The following is a 14202-nucleotide window of genomic DNA, read 5'->3' on the forward strand; positions in this document are numbered from 1 at the left end:
GACCTATGGAATTCAATTAGAATCAACAGAAGTGACCAAATCTCATCCTATTCTTCTCTTCAAATTTGTCACTGAACAGTGCCCACAATCTGCAGTCCCTGAATCTTTTAAGCTCTGGCCAAAGGTCTCTGCTTGTTAAGTTGCCTTGTAAATTCTGGTATGTTCCATACAAGGCACCTTGCTCTGCTTGGCTGAGGTACGTACACATGGCCCCAGGTCCTGCCCTAAACCTTCACCTCTAAACTACTGAACTTAAGGGTATCCTTCAAGAGATACAGCTGTCCAGCAGGCCTCCTGTTTCAGGTGTCAGTTTCTTAGTCTGGATGATTCTATGCTCCATCCCTCCCCTCAGAAACCAAAAGCCCCCAGAGAGTGGTGAGGAAAATGAAAAGCTGACTGTATTGTTTGTTTTTACGTAAGAACATAATTTTGACAACAAACGCTGCTTTGAAGATGGGTACCACAACGTCAGGTGTATGAACTAAAATTTAGGATTCTTTTGGTTCGAGTAGAGCAGAGGCTGGCTCCATTTCGTGTTTGCACTGAAGTGGTTCTGGAAGCAGTCCATATTCTTTTACAGATATGGAAGGTTGAGGTGGCTTGTTTATGCTCTCCTAGGCACAGCTCATTGTAACCTACATGGCACATACGTTTGTTTTGCCTTACATAAAGTATTTTAATGCATTTTACTAACACTAAGTTGTAAGATCGTTGATGCTTGGGATTTATGTCTTTCGACTTTTCTATTTCCAGTATTAAGGAAGCGCTGTGCCATTACATAGTAGGGCTTCAATAAATTCTGGCGTGGAATTATGCTGTAACGTTGTAAAGAACACATTAACAATCAAAAGTACTATATAACTTCTACTGACTGTGCTAAGTCTGTGGCTAGGGAGTCATTAGGGAGTCATTGTTATGCAAGTAAAGACTGTACAGAAAAGGGTATGTTCACGTCAAGAGTGAAGGAACAAGGGGAATGCATAACTGGGCGGGGCTGGTTTGTAAGAAGCGATGTTCATTTTCCCCTGGTCGGTCCAGAAGGACTGAGTGGAGTAACTAGAATTTCAGCCCTCTTCTCAAATATTTTCATCCTTCTCACCTTTCGAGAACTACTCCGCCCGCTTCTGTTTCTTCCCCAAGGGCTGGTGCCAACTGATGCGACCCCAGAGCCTTAAGAGTCCACGCCGAGCTCCCAGCTCCGGCTCAACACGGCTCCAGCCCGGGGGCGCGGGGACGCGAGCCAAGAACGCGCGGGGTCACGCGCCGGGCAAGCGCCAAACTGGCCGCAGCCCCAGAGCGGCCCTGAGGGCGGGGCTGCTGCGGGGCGGGGCGGGGCGGGGCGGGACGGGGCGGGGCCGGCCGCGCGGGGCGGGAGGAGGCCCGGGGGCGGCTAGGGTGTCACCGCCAACCCGCTCCGGCCGGAAACGGGCGCTTGTTTCCGGCCGGACGGCCGAAAGCCACCGATCCTGAACCAGCCGCTGGAGTCTGAGTGGCGACCCGGTGTGGAGCCGGCGGAAAGCCACTGGGGAGAGGCCAGCTTCGGTCAGTCCCGGCTTGGCTCCGGCTCCAGTTCCTGTGGGGAGCAACAGTCGCGGTCGCCGTGTCCGCCTCCGCCTCCATCGTCGTCGGGGGAGGGGCCGCTCGGACCCCGGGGTCACTGCCGAGGAATGAGGAGAGGCGGCCGGGCCCCGCGCTCCGCCCCGGCCTAGAGCCTTGCCCTGAGAGTCGCGAGGGTAACGGAGCCCCCAGCCCTGACACCCTCCCCGTCTTCCCCGGCCCCTCCCGCCTCTCCAGCGCCCCAGACTCGGCGCCTCCGCGCTCCACCGCTCCCTCTTTCTGACCAGACTTCACCTGAAGCCATCTCCCTTGAGCGCCCGCTCCTCGCCTCGCCGTTCCCTGCTTTGGTCCCCACCTTCCCCTTCACGCCAGCCTTTCACCTGCGTCCTGCGCTCCCAGCCCTGCCCGGCCGTCCTCTCCTGTCCTCTCCCGGGCTGTGCTGGGCAGTTGGGATGGTCCCCTCATGTCAGCCAGACTTCGGGGGAGGGATGGCGGAGCTTTAGGGTGGTCAGGATGCAGCCGCCCGCCCCCTCACCCCAGGAGGATAAAGTTCTTTTAAAGTTACTATAAAAGTAAAATGGAAAGACAAGTTTGTTCTCCTTATCGATAGCCAAACCGAGGTGCGTCCAGTAATGGAGGAGGGGGGGGAGAGAGAGAGAGAGAGAGAGAGAGAGAGAGAGAGAGAGAGAGAGAGAGAGAGAGAGAGAGAGAGAGAGAGAGGCAGAGGCTGTGTGTGAGTGTAGGTGTAGAAATTCTAGGGCAGGCTTATGGACTTTAGAAAAAAAAGAAAAGTTGCTCTGAGCCGATGGAAACTTTAGAAGCTGATGATGAGTAAGCCGGGGGCTGCGTGATCTCACTCTTCTCATAATTACTAGGTTAACGGTGTGGCTCCTGTCGAGATGGAATGGGATTTGTTTACTGGGCCGTCGTATTTTTAGCCTGTCGGCTCACAAGGACCAGCCCTCAGAGTCTGTCTTTCCTCTCTGGTGATAGAGTGTCTGTCTAACTTAGGTGTCTTTTCTGGGCACAAGGCGCATGTAAAAATGGGGAAGTTGAAAGAATCGGACTGGTGAAATTTGAACGAAGAGATTACCTCCCCCCCGAAAAAAAAAATCAAAAACTTCTTAGAGAATTCTTAGGGAATTTTCATGACTGCAAAGCCAAGAGCTAACGACTTTGGCTTTTGCTTTCCTTATCTTTTTGCGAGTACTACAGACGATGTTTTATTTAGGAAACTAAAAGCTGGTAATTTGTCGGTCTTTGGCTTTTCCCACTATATATTTAGGAAGTCTTTCAGGAGGCTGGATCCCTTTGTCTCTCAAAACCTGTTTCAGAGGTGGAAAAGCTGAGTAAGAAGTAGTAGTAGTGCTAAAATGAATCTAAAAGAATAGCTGATTTCTATTTTATTTTTTTCTCTATTGTATAACTAAAAAGACACTTAGAAAATGTGTTTCTTAGTCAATGAGATTCTGTTCCTGAAGGGATGGAGAAGTCTGCCAGGGAGAATCAGACTTGTAGTTAAACGTTGGCCGTACATAACTTACAAATGAACACGTTCTAGGTAAACAATGAGGAATTAATTATGGTCTTTGCCCTCATTGTTTTCAAGCAGGTCTTTTAAGTTTACTAACCTGCTGTGCTAGTCTATTGATATTTTGAAGGCTGAACAGAACTGTACGATAAAAGAATTTGGCTGTTCTCATGTACAGAGCTGAATAGCAGTCTGTTCTACCCTCACTAGTGAACTGGCATCTTCAGAGCGCCTTCCTAACACAGGCCAGTTGCTGTGTACTTAGAGATTGAACATGGACACAAATATTAGCTCATGGTACGAATAATTGAGAAGGTAAATATGCTGAAAACATATGTTCCAAAACCAAAATAGATTTTTTCGATTTTCCCTCTCATTTAGGATTATCAGCACCTTTCTGCCAATCATTATCCATTAACGTGAATAATTTAGGATTGAATAGATGTCTGCTTTGGACATTACACATTCAAGCAGGAAGTAAAGATAGAAAGTTGTTTCCAAACTACTACTGTTTTATTTATTTATTTTTGGTGGTCTGATTTGTCTTATTCCTTTCATTTAGTACCAGGGACAACTTCTGTGGGGGAAAAACAGTAAAACTGTTTTTATACAACTGGTGTGTTGTATAAGGCAGGATGACCAGCTGGATGCTCATGTTAGATGCACTGTGGTGGAGTTATGTCACTGTCTTGGAAATGTTCTTGAAGTAATAATTGCTCTATCTCTCTTTTCCTCTCCCCTCTCCTACCCATTAGTGGAAAAATATTTCAGTTGGAGTCTAAAATTGGATTTAAAAAAATCACATATCTCCTCTTGGAGTCTTGACTGTTAATAGTTGTTTTAATCCGTGTGGGTTGGCTGGTGCCAATAGTAGCTATGACATATGGCTGATTTCTATTTCTATCTAACTTCCTTTTGTTGAACTTTATATGTTACTCTACAGGGCAGGGATGGAAGAGTTTGTATAAACCTCGAAATGAGTGTAGAGCAAGCAGCCCAAGAGCCCCACCACCATTCTCAGTTCTTAGAAAGCTGTTGTTTTTTTTTTAAAATAGAAATTTGAGGTACATTGTAAGCAGCCAAGTGAACTATGATGGAACAATTTAGTATCACAAATAAATGTTCACATTGTTATGAGAGCATTGTGTTGCTTGTTAAAGTTTCTGAGCTCCCAAATGCCTCAAGTATTCTGATAGTTCTGGCTGAGACTATGGGGCTCGGGGAGAGGGAGAGAGAGTTTGTTTGTGTGTTTGTGTATGTGTCTAGGGAAGTATCACTCTTACCACAAACACTTATCTCACTAAAAGGGAAAAATCAGTCCTTGGAAATGTGGTCTCAATGATATGTTTCCTATGTGGAATGGCGACTGGAATCTTAGTAGCGCCTGATTCAGACAATTAAAATTCTGTGCAGGGCAGTTTCATCATGAACTCCTGAATTCAATTGGCTTTTTAAGATAATAGAAGAGAGGACTTATAAATTCCTTGCTGAATAATGATTGAACCGTCCTATGGCTGAAGCAGCCTCCAAGCTCCAGTGGCAGCCTTTGGGGAGCTAGAAAGATGTAAAACAGGTGTCTCCCCTTTGAGTGGGGGGTGAGGGGTAGGGAGGTAGCACATGGGACAGGGAGGAGGATGACATAAATGGGAACAGGCTTTAGTGTTTAAACACTTTAAAATGTAGGAAACTGTCTAAACAACCAAGTTTCATGTACTGTACTGGCATGTGTATGGGCTGGAGAAAACTTGAATAAGGAATTAATGAGATTAAACAAAGGGAGCTTTCTGAATCAGTATGTTTTGAAACGGACTTGGGAGGTTATGGATTAGTCATATAAAACTATGGACTGTGAAATTAGATGGACTTTGGTTCTTTTCTTTATGACGTGACCTTGCCCATGTCATTACATTGAAGTCAATGAAAAATGTTTTCTGTGTTAGGAATAAAAGAAAAAGATTTATTGAGGGGCTGGAGATGCTTGCTTAGCATGCAGAGATCCCTAGATTCTGTTCCCAGCACTGCACAGATTGGGTGTGCTGATGCATATAGGTAATCCTTGTACCTGGGGGGCAGAGGCAAGAGGATCACAGGTTTATGGGCACCCTTCCTTGGCCATGTAGTGAATTCATACCCAGCCTGGGGTACATGAAACCTAGTCTCAAACACCCAACGAAAGCATTTTCCGAATAAAGTATAGAATGTGCAGTGTGCAATGATGGTGTGTATGAATGACTAAATTATGTGTGAGAGTGACTGGGGAGAATGTGGGTTGGTCAAGTCATGGGGAGGAAGAGGGTGGAAGGGACTCAGAGGCCAGACTGTTGGATGTGGATAGAAGGGTCAATAGAGTCATTGTAGGTCCATGAACAAAGGATGGATTTAATGTGAAATATTGAGCCCTTTGGTCCAGGAACTCAGGGACAGGGAGTCAGGCAGGAGCCGGTACATTGTGACTCTTCTGCTTCTTTTCTGTACCATCCTGGCCCAAAGAGACTTAGCCAGTAGATGAAAGATTCGGTATAGAAGTTTTTGTGTTTGCATACCTTGCTGTCTGAGCTCTGCTTGTCCCTGTCTCATAGTGCACCAGCCTGTGGAGAAATCGCAAGACTATGGCGGGGTTCTGCTCAAAAGCTTGTGGTAAGGATGACATTATGTTTCAAGGGCATTTAGTTCTGCTAATGTAGAGAGTACTGGCATAAGAATTCAACACTTTATGAACAAATTTATTATTTTAAAAATGCATTATTTTGCTTGGTGGTGGTGGCACATGCCTTTAATCCCAGCACTTGGGAGGCAGAGGCAGGTGGATCTCTGTGAGTTTGAGGCCAGCATGATCTACAGAGCGAGTTCTGGGACAGCCAGGGCTACACAGTGAAACCCTGTCTCAACGCTCCCCCCCAAAAAAACCCAAAAAACAAAAAGCATTATTTTTAAAGCCAAACTTCCTATTTTGGGGGTTATACTGATGTTGAATTTATATCTCTAAGCCTATATTACCTGGTAGCGAGGAAAAGACTGTAGGAATGATGAAGTACAATTAATTTTGGCTTAAATATTTGGCTTTAGAAATCCATAAAATTAATAGTCCATTTATGGGTAATTAAAACCAGACTATACTAAGTATCTTAATGTAGGCTAATTTCAAAATCTGTGAAGGTTGAATGTGGCCTCGCAGGCTATCTCCTTCCTGCATAAGAACATTGGTAGATGATGTCTATATCCCAGCTAGAATGAATCTTCATTTACAGTATCTGGGGTCTCACCGCATTGTTAAAGGGCACTGAAAAATCTTCTCCAGATATCTTGAAGGAAAATTCTTTGATAATATGAGTAATTGGAAAAAGGGATGTGTGTGTGAAAGGTCTCCTCGTACACAAAAGCACACAGCTGTTCTTTAGTGGACTTACCGCCCTGCTTCCTGCCAGCTGCCACCTTCTTGTATCATTACAAAACTATGTGTTTGTGATATCAGGAGCACAGGTTATTCCTTACCTTGAGTCAGGTGATTCTATTTCTGAGCTGGAAACCCGAGGCAGCAAAGACAGGGATTTTATCATATACAGCTAGATTGGGATTAATTTCAGCTGTATTGTTTAGTTATGTCTTATACCTTTATTTCTTCTAAGAATTAGTTTGGGGTAAGAGGAATTAATTAAACTTGCTTTTATTCAGTTCTATGCTAAGTGCTTGAAGGACTGGGGGAAAAGGACAGCTTTGTGTCCTTGAAGAGTTTTGAGTTCAGTTGCAAGTAAGAAGAATAGAATGGATGTCTGTTGAGCCTGTATTTACATGCCAGGCACAATTTTTAAATTGAAAGTATATTATTAATTGCATAACTCAGGCCTTATACCATAGACACTTTAGGAGAATAGTACTCTGGTAATTATGGAAGGTACCACAGAGGAATTATAGCATTTCAGATGCTTTTAAAAAGTGCATTAGGAAAGGCAGATATAGTGACACACACCTGTAATCCCAAATCCTAGCACATGAGAGGCTGAAGATCAAAGGTTGTGGGCTTCAGATCAGCTAGAGCAGCATAGCAAACCATATATATAAAACCAGGAGGAGGTGGTGCACGCCTTTAATCCTAGCCCCTGGGAGGCAGAAACAGGTGGATCTCTGTGACTTCTAGGACAGCCAGTGCTACACAGAGAAACTCTGTCTCAAAAAAAAAAAAAAAAACCAAAACAAAAAACAAAAAACAAAACAACCACCACAAAAACCAAGAAATCAAAGGGACCAAACAAAGTCTTGGAAACATTTAAGATGTTCTAGGGATGTTGATTAGATTGACCTGAGTAGCAGTGAAATGAGGGTTGTTTGGGGTTATGTTAATGAAAAAGAGAGTCTTAAAAAGCTAGGCTAACTAGGGAAAAGGGAACCTATGAAGATTTCTTAATTAGAATAGTAATATGACAGTAAGATATAAGTTGGCTGCTTGTTTTAAAGAGAAGAGAGTTTGTTGTCTGGAGTCTGAAGTGAGGAGGCCTGAGAATAGCTTTTGAAGGTAGAGTACAGAAAAGAGTAGAAATAAGATAGTGAAGAGAAAGTTGAAGCTAGTGAGGACCGGTTATGGGAGACACAGGAGGGCCATGAGTCAGATAGGACTTGTCAAGCCTGGGCTGTGTGAGACACTGACTAAGATAAAGACATTACAGAGATTTTCGTAGTTATACTTTCTAAAACATTTTGTATGTGTGTGGGAGGTCCTTCATGTATGTATTTGTACCATGTGCATGCCTCTCTTGGCCAGGTTAGGGTGCCAGATTCCCTAAAACTGTAGTTACAGGTGGTTATGAGCCACCTGATGTGAGTGCTGGGTCCTGAACCCTGGTCCTCTGAAAGAGCAGCAAGTGCTCTTAAATGCTTAGCCATCTCCGCAGCCTCATTTTTTTTTTTAAGGAAATGATATTTGATTTCAAGTGGCGTATGTCCAGATGAAAGTTGTGTTGGTTGCCAGAGGTAAAGCCGGGTGGAGGCAGTGGCTCACAGGTTTACCTGCAGAGATGCAGTGGCTGTCGTTGTGTGAGGATGGCTTTAGAGAGAGCAGCACGGGAGAGACAAACAGTAAGCCTGAGTGTTAGCATTCTTCCTTCCGGCCCAGCCCAGTTGGTTCTTCTTTCTCCTTCCCTGTTTTTTTGGTTCTGTTTTCTATTCGTCTGCCCCATCCAGTGTCTTCCATCTTACAGACTCTGTCCTGTATACTGAAGGGATGGGAATGGGTCAGGAAAAGTCTCTGCCCACAAGGATCTAATTTAATGGTTCTCAGCATGGTGGGTCCCATATCAGATGTTTACATTACTATTCATAATAGTAGCAAAGTTATAAAAGGTATGCAAAAGCAAAAAGTTACAAAGTAGCAACACAATAATTTTATGGTTGGGGGTCACCACAACATGAACTGTATTAAAGGGTCACAGCATCAGGAAGGTTGAGAACAACTGGTCTAATGGAAAGGTAGTAAATACATAGATGAAGTTTGATAAAAGCTGTAGTAAACGTTATGGGGTAGAGAGTGGAAGCCCATGGGTCAGTTCTGCTGTGGGCATGCAAGGATAGGACAAATGATAGACTCCAGAGGAGAGAACATTGCCCAGGAAATGATGAGCTAAGCATGTAGCCTGCAGGAGACTCTAGCTTGAGGGAAAGTGCTTAAAGGAATGAAGCAGATCCATGGAGTGTCTAGAAATTACGGCTGGCAGACAAGATTGGGCGAGGCTGGATCATGTGGAGCTTTATCTCCTGTCAATATGTCCATCCATCCATGCATCCGTTGTTTATTGAAATGCAGTTTCATGCTGTAACCTCTGCAGGCCTGGAATTTAACTATGTAGCTCAGGCTGGTCTTGAACTTACAGCTGTTCTTCTGCCAGTCTCATAAGTGCTCCTGAGTACAGATGTGAACCTCATGCCTGGCTTGTGCTTATTTTGTGGTGCTGAGAGTTGAACTCAGTGTCTCATGCATGCTAGGGTATGTGCTCTACCACTGGAATGCTTTATCTGGTAGCTCAGTAAAGGATGAGGTAATAAGGATTATAAGCATATGGCGATATATTTCAAATCCAAGACAGGTTATTTCAGTGGTGTATAAAGTGTATTCGAGATGAACAAGACAGAAGGCCTTTTAGTAATTTCCTGTTTAACTAGAGCACATTTGTTGATGGAATTTATGGAGTCAGAGAATTGGAGGGATTATGATGTTTTCTTATTGATTTTCAGATTGAATACCTGAGGATTTAATCAGAGTCAGAGTATTTTGATGGCTCAGTCTAGAATTCAGTCTTCAGGGGCTGGCCTTTGGCAGGTGATTAATAAATGTGAGGTCACCACACTGTTCTCTCTGTCCTGTTTCAGTGTTTGTTTCGCCCACCTTGTGTTGTGCTAAAAGACAAAGGCTTATCACCCCATCCACTGTCCTTTTTAACCAAGTGAGCAGTGGTGTTTCCCAAGGCCTGACTGAGAAAATCTTGCTTTGAAAGTACCACTGAAGAGGGACAAAAGTCGAATTAGGTGCCCAGGAGGGAGGTGAACAGTGTGTTGGGATTATAGCTGTAGTGGTTGGATGGAGAAGGAGGTCAAGGTTTTACTGAGGATGCAGATCTATTTTTCTTCCCCACTAAATTCCCTTCACATTGCTTTCCATTAAACTTAGTTTTAAGTTGGGCCAGCAAAACTTTTGTTATTAAGAAGAAGCTGTGGCTGGGCGGTGGTGGCGCACGCCTTTAATCCCAGCACTCGGGAGGCAGAGCCAGGCGGATCTCTGTGAGTTCGAGGCCAGCCTGGTCTCCAAAGCGAGTTCCAGGAAAGGCGCAAAAGCTACACAGAGAAACCCTGTCTCGAAAAACCAAAAAAAAAAAAAAAAAAAAAAAAAAAAAGAAGAAGCTGTGGCTTAGTATGGTGGCCTACTGCTGTAATCCCAGCACTTAGGGGGCTGATGCAGGAGGATGGTGAGTTTGAGGCTAGCTTGTACTACAGTAGTGAGACCCTGCCATCACCCCCCTGTATCCCCAGCCAGCATGGTGGCTCATCCCAGCACTTAGTAGGCTAAGGTAGAAGGACTTTGGGAAATTTGAGCCCAGCCTGGGTTACATAGTGAGTATCAGGACTGTTTGGATCACAGAATGAGACTTCGTCTCCAAAAACAACGACAGACAAACAAAACCCTCAAACCAAACCAACAGACCTAGGAAATCAGACACTGCTCGGATTCGAACTTTGCTGTGCTCTTAACTGTGGAAGGAGATTGGTTTTTATGAGAGTGTGTGTGTCATGCTTTGCTGGGGAGGAACAGGATGAGATAGAGAACATCTTCCGTTTCCTGATTCCCTTGGGGAAGTTAAGACTCTGGGGAGTGTGGAAGGATGGGTGTCTTCTGATGGCCTTCCTCAGATCCTGACTGACTTGCGATTTTCTTCTGTTTTCCGAGCTGTGTCAACATCTTCCCCAGAGAAGGGCTTTGGTTTGGAAGCTGTCCACTTCAGCAGAGCTGCCAATTCTTGATTCTTTCTCAAGTGGGCAAGGGTACATTTTGTTTTGTTTGTGAGTGTTGGGGGAAGGAGAAAGGAGGTACAGAAGAGCTACTCACAGCCAGTCCTTGTCCGGCTCCCTCTGTAGCTGCAAGTTTCCCTGGCTTTGTTTTGGGGGAGATGACTTTGCTGCACCGGCATCTAAGTTATTTGGGAAGGTGGTTCTCACTTCCCTCAGCTATCTGATTTGGGATGGCAATATAAAAACTTCATTCCTAACCAGTATTGTCAACCTCTACTCCACCCTGTTCTAGACACTTCTTGTGTATACTGTGTGAAGTATTTATGACTCTTCAGTCTAGAATGAAACCAGCCATGCATTCCCTTAAAACAGCGGTTCTCAACTTGTGGGTTGAAACCATTTTGGGGGTTGCTGAAGGATCCTTTCACAGGGGTCGCATATCAGATATCCTGTATACCAGATGTTTTCGTATTAGGAGCAAAATCACAGTTATGAAGTAGCAACAAAAAAATTTTGTGGTTCAGGGTCACCTTTTCTATCTTGCTTCTGACTGTTGTTATTGCATTAATGGCCCTTATTTCTGGTTTTCCTCTGTTGTGCTGGGCATCAGCCTCAGGACCCCCTTTGCGTGCTAGGTAAGTGCTGTGCATTGAGCTGCATTCCCCAACTACCTAGCCTTCCTTTTCAGTTTTTGTTGTTTATTTTGTTTTTGTTTTTTGAGACAGGGTTTCTCTTTGTAGCCCTGGTTCTCCTGGGACTCACTGTGTAGGCTGCCCTGGAACTTAGTGATCCATCTGCCTCTGCCTCCTGAGTGCTGGGATTAAAGGCATGTGCCATCACTGCCTGGCTCCTTTTCAGATTTGTGTGAGGAACTGTTTTAAACATTTAGAACATTGTAGGGAAAAAACCCTAACAGATAATTTTGAGCCCACGACTCAAAAATTTAAAGAATATTAGTATTTTATCATACTTGGGTTAGATGTCATGCACTCTAAAAAATGCTTTACAAATACTACCGAAGTCCTGCCCTTCCTCTTTTCAAGAAGAGGCTGTGGGCCTGATCATTTCATTTTAGATTTTACACTTTCCCCTCCATACTGCATATTCATAAACATGTTCATGTATGCTGTATAGATCTTATGTAAGTACAGTCTCACTAGAAACAGATAGTACGATGTCTACAGTGTCGTCAGATTGCTTTTCAGAGGTCTAGCTGTGGGTCTAGTTTACGCATATTCATAAACATGTTTATGTATACTGTCTAAGTCTTATGTAAGTACAGTCTCACTAGAAACAGTACGATGTCTACAGTGTCGTCAGATTGCTTTTCAGATGTCTAGCTGCGGGTCTAGTTTACGCTCTCTCTCCATCTTTAAGTTACTTCCTCTTTGCCCTGCTCAAGAGCCCTCCCACTCGTTAAGCTTCAGTGTCTGGTCTTCACGGCATCCTTTGTCTTCCATAGGAGGTGGTCGGCTGCCCCACTGCTGATCTGCACCATTTTGTTGTACTTGTCATGTAGTATTTGTATAGTCTCGTTCTTTGGCTTGTTTGTGCTGTTAGGATGCTTCGTCTAAGCATTAGGTGCCGTAAAGACAGATAAGTAGTCTCTTTTATGTTTGGTTTCCTTGTGGGTTTTACCACCGTAAGCATTTAGTAACACTATTAGTCATGATTAGTAAGTAAGTGGTCAAATTAATACAAAAGTAAAGGTATCCATTGTGTTAGTGAGCTCTTGTTTTAATTTAAAATTTTGAGATAGTCCTATAAACAGAAAGCTTACAAAGAAGCACTCTGCAATAAAAGTGTACTGAGATGTACATAAAGTCCACTCAGGACTAGTTTCCTGCAGGGCGTGAGAGCACACATTGGAGGTTGGAGTAGAAATCGATAGGTGATATCATCACAGAGGGAGACTCCTGGGAATTGATCCTGGTGGCTTTTGATCCCTGTGTGCTCCTGTGGCTCACCACACCAGCTATCAAATTCTGCTTTTGTCATCACAGTCTGGACATCCTCATCAGAGATGAGTCTACACACACACACACACACACACACACACACACACACACACACACACACACACAGAGCCACCTCTCTGTTTAATTACTAAATACTGCTGAGGACCAGGAAATCTTGGCCTCTAAAGAAAACATGATACACACATTCTTATATACTGTGTGCATATATTTTTAACCATGTCTCCCACCTTCCCCACACATTGTCACATACATGTGTACATGTACTTTTAGCCGTGTCTCCTTCCACCTCTGGCTTCTCAACTTTTTTTTTTTTTTGAGATAGGGTCTCACTGTGTAGCTCACACTGGCCTGTCCAAGAACTTACCGTCCTGTCTCAGCCTGCCCACTGTGGGTTTACCAGAATTATTAGTTGTTGTTTTTCGAGACAGGGTTTCTCTGTGTAACCCTGGCTGTTACCCTGTAGAGAGTGAGTTCCAGGACAGCCAGGGCTGTTGCACAGAGAAACTCTGTCTCGAAAAACAAACAAAACTGAGGAGGTCAGGATGTTTCAAAAGCTACAGATGATTGTTTTCAAAGCTTCAAAAGCGTATTAGTTCTGCAGCATAGAGTCCTAATAAAATGTTGTTTGGGCCTCAGTGATTTGCCCTACCCCCAAGTAAGAGTTAAATATTAAGGCAACTGTATGAAATTGCTAAAAAACAGTCAAATATTAGTAATTTTATATACTTAAATTTATATGTTTAACATGAAGTTTAATTTCCTCTTGGAGTTCTGAAGAGCAATATCATGAAGTTTTTGAAATAGATAATCCCAAATCTAATTATATCTCTGAAATGTACTTCTTATTTTATTTCAACTGCTTTTCGTTACAGTCATTATTAGGTCAAATTTTGATGGAGTGTCTATTTCGGATTACATGTATGGGGTATTGAGAAGGTTGTAAGGGAATGTGTGGGGCCAGAGTGACTTCAATTAACATCTTCCGAATTGAGATATTAATTATTAGGGCTGCAGAGATAGTTCAGTCGCTAACTTAGCTTTGGCCAAGAAGCCTGGGATGTGCCTGGTGGTGGTGGTGGTGGTGGTGGTGGTAGTGGTCAGTGGTGCACACCTTTAATCCCAACACTCAGGAGGCAGAGGCAGGCGGATCTCTGTGAGTTTGAGACCAGCCTGGTCTACAGAGCGAGATCCAGGATAGTCAGGGCTACAGAGAGAAACCCTGTCTTAAAAAACCAGACTAAAACAAAACAAAAGTCTGAGATGAAAACCTTTGCGGTGACTGTGTGTGTGTAATTGATTGTTTTAAGTGTAGTGAGTTTACACATCCTATAAATGACACCCCCCACACACACACACCTTTTCGCTGTCTCCATGCTGCCTCTCTAGCCTCCACAAGGGACATCTGGTGTTGGAGAAGATTGCCTGTAGTCATGTAGAGAGAATTGGGGAAAGAAGAGGGAAGGAGCTCTAGCCCCGAACTGTCTACTACCCTGTGTAGGTCTGGGAGGAAGATGCTGAGGTCAGGAGAGAGCAGAGCAGCAGAGGTTAGCAGGTATTCCAGAATAGCACCGAGGACCGGAGCATAGCGTCCTTCCTGCTCTTCCAGACCTGGTCCAGGCTCTGTGAAAGCCTTGTAATTTAGCT

General features: G+C 44.1%; 1 protein-coding gene across 1 annotated transcript in view; it reads left to right on the forward strand.

Moving 5' to 3' along the window:
• The first annotated feature begins 1412 nt into the window (after nucleotides 1-1412).
• The window catches only part of Otud7b (OTU deubiquitinase 7B), a 61321-nt gene continuing 48531 nt past the window's right edge, over nucleotides 1413-14202 (forward strand). Inside the window, 1 exon segment of the mRNA XM_052729915.1 lies at nucleotides 1413-1733. The gene's annotated coding sequence lies outside the window, so the exon portion shown is untranslated.

Source organism: Peromyscus californicus, unplaced genomic scaffold, assembly GCF_007827085.1.
Source record: "Peromyscus californicus insignis strain IS unplaced genomic scaffold, ASM782708v3 Scaffold_9__1_contigs__length_137607984, whole genome shotgun sequence".
In the NCBI taxonomy this organism is placed as follows: domain Eukaryota; kingdom Metazoa; phylum Chordata; class Mammalia; order Rodentia; family Cricetidae; genus Peromyscus; species Peromyscus californicus.